The sequence below is a fragment of the Myotis davidii genome, unplaced genomic scaffold (genome assembly GCF_000327345.1).
Source record: "Myotis davidii unplaced genomic scaffold, ASM32734v1 scaffold914, whole genome shotgun sequence".
Taxonomy (NCBI): Eukaryota; Metazoa; Chordata; class Mammalia; order Chiroptera; family Vespertilionidae; genus Myotis; species Myotis davidii.
In genome coordinates, this window is record NW_006285484.1 from 113,988 (window position 1) to 119,390 (window position 5,403).

The window sequence follows — 5,403 nt, forward strand, 5'->3', positions numbered from 1 at the left end:
ATGATTGAAATTTCTTTTGAGAGCCAAATTTTTTAAACTTAAACTATATAGGTAGGTACATCGTTATTAACTTAATTAGGGCACTCCTAAGCTGGCCTTTGCTAAAAACGTCCTCAATCTGATTGAGGCACATTTGCTGAGGTCGACCCCTTCCAACTCTCCCATCCACACTCGTCTTGTATACTTGTTTCAGATAGAGGAGTGTGGATGGGAGAGTTGGGAGGGGTCGACCTCAGCGAACGTACCTCAAAACAATGTACCTCCCCGACACTGTGTAGACCATGGCCCGCCTGCGCCGCTGGACAGACCGACACCCTCCACTTCTTCTAACGCCACTTCTTCAAAATAGACTCGCCCAGGCCGAAAACCAACTTCTGCGCATGGGCCACAAAGTTTCAATCGCACTGTACGTGCGTGCCCGCACGTGGTATTTTGTGGAAGAACCACACTCAAGGGGCCAAAGAGCCGCATGTGGCTCACCAGCCTCGGTTTGCCGACCACTGGCCTAGACCATAATCACAAAGAAACGATTTTAAAACGACCCATAAATTCTGTGAGCCCACTTTGGAAATGGACTCTCCTGAGTTTATCAGACAAAAGTACAGAATTGGGGAGTAGAGAGAGAAGCACTGAATCTCCTGCAGTTAGTTCCCTGGGAAAAGATGGGGAGAAAATGATTTTGGTTGTGTTTGTTTGTTCAGCAAAAAAGTAGGTGGTTGCAGCAGCCTACTCATACCACCACTTCCTTTACCCTTGTGACTGTACCCTGCTATGTTTCTAGGACAGTAAGTTCCCTATGTTTTGTCACTTCTAACCTTTGGATAACCATGTAAGTGAGATGGATTTTCCACTGCTCTAGGACTCAAAGGTGTTCTGGGCTTTGTGCTTTATGGATTCCACACACTGTTTCTGTTTTCTCAGTTTTAATGTCTGTCTCTCTGTCTCTCTCTCATACACACACACACACACACACACACACACACACACACACAGTAAGGAAATATTTTTCTCCCATCCCAGCTACAAAGGTGTTGGCTCACACCTTTGAGATGCCAGTGCTGCCAAGGGTGGGGCTTATCTGAAAAATTCAAGGAACTGTTTGAATTATAAGGGAAGTTCTTGCTTTGTCTGTTTTAGTTAAAATGTAATCTTAAAAAGTAAAGTCAGAGTCCAAATCAATTTAATTATCTTGAAACCTAAAAAGGAAAAAAGATTAATAAGTACTGTGTTTACTTTTTCCTTTTTTAAAATTAAGCAGTTCATTTCTTTTCTATTTACCTACTATCTGTTTGGGGAGGAATTTATTTACTTAAGTAGAGGATAGCAGAAAATGAAGCCCTTTAAATTTTTCTTTTGGGTGGAGACTAAGGTGCAGGAAGGAGAAGTGTAGAGTAACATGACACAAACATACCATAACTTCCTATAAAATTACCAGCTTTGATATCCCTTCAATTTTCACATAGTTTTCTTTGCACTCTCTAAATTTATAGAAGTACATGTTAATTTGAGTGATAAATGTGTAACTAAGAAGACTAGAATCAATTTTTTTTAAGTATTGATGAATCCTTTTAATTGAAGAATCACTGTCTATTTTATAAAGCAGGTTTCCAGGTAGATTTGATTAAACAAAGGCATAGCTGTATGTTGTGTAATAAAACATACATATTTTGAATTCTAGACTGAATTTCACTCAAGTTTTGGTCTAAAAAAGCCTGTTTAGCAGGATTAGTAGCATCAATAACTTTTCCCCCGAAATGAAACTTGAAGTTATTTATTGTATATTAAAGTTGAAGGTACTAAAGGTCTGATTTGGGCTCCCATAATTTAAGGGGAAACATATTAGAGTAGGATAGCAATAAATAAGGAGAGCATTTCAAAATGAACAGGTGTGGCTAGGTGGTTGAGCGCTGACCTATGAACCAGGAGGTGACGGTTCGATTCCCAGTCAGGGCACATGCCCCACACTCAATCCCCAGTGTGGGGCGTGCAGGAGGCAGCCAATCAATGATTCTCTCTCATCATTGATGTTTCTATCTCTTTCCTTCTCCCTTCCTCTCTGAAATCAATTTTTAAAAAATTTTTAAAGAGGCTAAAAGGAAGGTAGACGGGGATATTACAGTTTGGAGAAAAACGATAGGGGAGATTTTACCTTAGTTTTGAAATATATCTATATAGTGGTTCTCAACCTTCCTAATGCGTGACTCTTTTAATACAGTTCCTCATGTTGTAATGACCCCCAACCATAACATTATTTTCGTTGCTACTTCATAACTGTAATTTTGCTACTGTTATGAATCCTAATGTAAATATCTGATATGCAGGATATATTTTCATTGTTTGCGACCCACAGGTTGAGAACCGCTGATTTAAAAGACTATCACCAACTGTTTTCTTTTACATGAATAACTAAAAGAATAAATATCCCAGGATAAATATAACCAGAAAAAGTTTAGGTGAGAAAGAGTAAAACGAAGTCTTGACTGTGAAGGACACATAGGTAAGTTCTGAGAAGGTCAGTATAGTACTCATCTCCACACTTCTCTGACTGTTTGCCCTGAAGCAAGAGACTTAGAGCAAATGATCTGTGAATCCCTATTTTCTCTGTTCCTACCATTCTAAAAGGCTGGATTGAAACTCCTTCTGTCTACTTTCCTTTATTGAGTGGCCCTTTTCTACTTTTCCTAACCATCTCTCTTACCAAGCTAAAGAAGAAAAAGAAAAACAACAGTAAGAGAGAGAAGTCTTTATAAAACGACCAAGCAGGGTTCAAGTATGGGATGACTGCTTGGTGGTGCAAAGTTTGTTTTGACTTCAAGAAAGACATGTTGGGACAGGATAACATAACTTAAAAAAAAAAAATCCTCATGTGAGTACATGCTTAGGGAAAGGAAGGGAGAGAGAGAGGAGGGTGTGGGGGAGAGGGAGAGAAGGAGAGAGAGAGAAAGAGAGAGAGAGAGAGATTGCCCTGCTCACATGCCCGACCAGGGATTGAACCCCCAACCCAGGTATGTGCCTGACTGGTAACCTTTCAATGTACAGGACAACATTCAACCAACTGAGTCACTCCAGCGGGGCAGGATAGCATGGCTTTAAAAAATGTTCTTAAGTAGTCATTTATCCCATGAGTGAGTATTGGACCTTACCCATGAGCAGGTTTCAATGGGAGATGGGGAAGGAATGGAGAAATAAGACAGCAGTGGACTTTTCTATGGAGGAAAAGAGGTGCTCACACAAGGAGGGAACAAACAAACTGCCTTGCTCCACAGTTTTAGCCAAGGCTGCCTCTCCGCTCAAGTTTATTCCCATAGGCCAAGCATTTCCTCTGAGTCTAGATCCGTGTTATGGCTGAGATGGAATTTCCTGGAACAGGGGGCACAACCCAGAAGCTGACCTATTAGGAAGGTAATAGAAATGGGTAAAGCTTATTGGGTAGAAGACGGGAATTACTGGCTTTGGAGAGATTGCAGGTCCCACCTAAAAGACGATCAAATAACAGCAAATCGTAAATATTTGCAGGCCAACCAAAACCCTGCTGGCTGGCTACATTGAGCTCTAGGCTCATCACGGTTTTTATTCCTTTCCTAGAGAATAGGGATTAAAGTATTCTCCTTTTGTATGTAGCAAATAAAAAGTAACTAAGAGGAAGATCTAGACAGAGCATGATTTACTGAGATTCAACATACCTTGGGAGAGGCTATTTCCAGAATTTTAATCAAACTGTGAATTAAAGCAATCCTGATTCTGATTTCTTATTTTAATCCTTCAAATCAGTTTTGAGCTGGGGAAAAGAAAATAATTTTGAGTAAATCTCTTTGAAAGGATGGCACTTCTCACCCCACCCTCCATAGGTCAAATGTAAATTACTGCCCTTTTTGGTGTTTGCCTACACAGTACATGGGAGGATATCATTCTTGATGCTGCTAAAAGAGGTCCTGTTTTAAATCACATGGCAGTTCTGAATTTGTTACAGTAGAAATAGCCTTCAAATCCATTGCTTTTGGAAGATGGGGGAAATAATTTCTCTTTTAAGAACAGAAGGAAATAGTGGCTCAGATTTACATACAAAAACAAAATAATATTAAAAATTATTCAACATTTGCCAGTTTGGGTGGCTCAGTGGTTGAGCGCAACCCATGAACCAGGAGTTCACGGTTCGATTCCTGGTCAGGGCACATGCCCGGTCGCGCATGCAGGAGGCAGCCGATCAATGATTCCCTCTCATCACTGATGGTTCTATCTCTGTCTCCCCCTCACTTCCTCTCTGAAATAAATAAAAATATATTTTTTAAAAAGAAAATAAAATTATTCAACACTTCTAAAATAGGTAATCTGAAGTCATATTTGAGTCAGATATGATCTATGATAGTTCAAAACTCCCCTGATCATTTTGGGGGTATTTTGGCTTATCAAAATGTCTCATTCTTCCCTCACTATTTTATTTTCATCTTTCATAAAAGAAATATCAGTAGATGCATTTACCACCTAAAATTTGCAAATAAGTTCTGGTAATTGGAGAACTGTCAGCATCTGAAAGCATCTTAATGGAAACTTAAAGAACACAAAAGCTTTATAGTAACAGAAAAGTGGTTCCTTTCCCCCCTTCTTATTATATACAGAGTAATACTGAAGGCTGTTAAACAATTCTGAATATTGATAAGAACGCAATTTTTAAAAAATATATATTTTATTGATTTTTTACAGAGAGGAAGGGAGAGGGAGAGAGAGCCAGAAACATCGATGAGAGAGAAACATTGATCAGCCGCCTCCTACACACCTCCTACTGGGGATGTGCCTGCAACCAAGGTACCTGCCCTTGACTGGAATCGAACCTAGGACTCTTCAGTCCACAGGTCGACGCTCTATCCACTGAGCCAAACCGGCTAGAGCAAGAACGCAATTTTTAAGATAGAAAATAATCAGAGAAGAGAAAATAAGGAGGCAAAATCAGAAATAGTTTTCTCAAACATTAAATATCAAGAAAGCCAAAATCAATAATGATTTTAAAAATCTAAAACCTAAGTTTGCTTATGAAATTACTTCATAGAATTCTGCTAAACTTTGATAGAATCCTGGCAAATGCTAGTATGAAAATATTCTAACAACTCTGGTTTAGACACCTCTTTCAATGTCTTAGGAACTGTAAATTACGTTTCATTGCAAGACTAAAGTGAAGTCATAAGAAAATCATATTTGTTAGGTCCCGGCTATGGTATTTGTCCTGTTCTGGCAAGAAGGGGTAACCTAATGGACATAAGACACTGGGGGATAGGGGAGGCTAGGGGACTGACAAAAAAAAAAAAAAGAAGGGGTAACCTGTAGACATTCTGTCTCCTAGCCAAACCTTCTCAGCCAATAAAAAGCACTGGACTCTTCTAAGTTAAAGAGTGTTCACAGAGCCTTCCT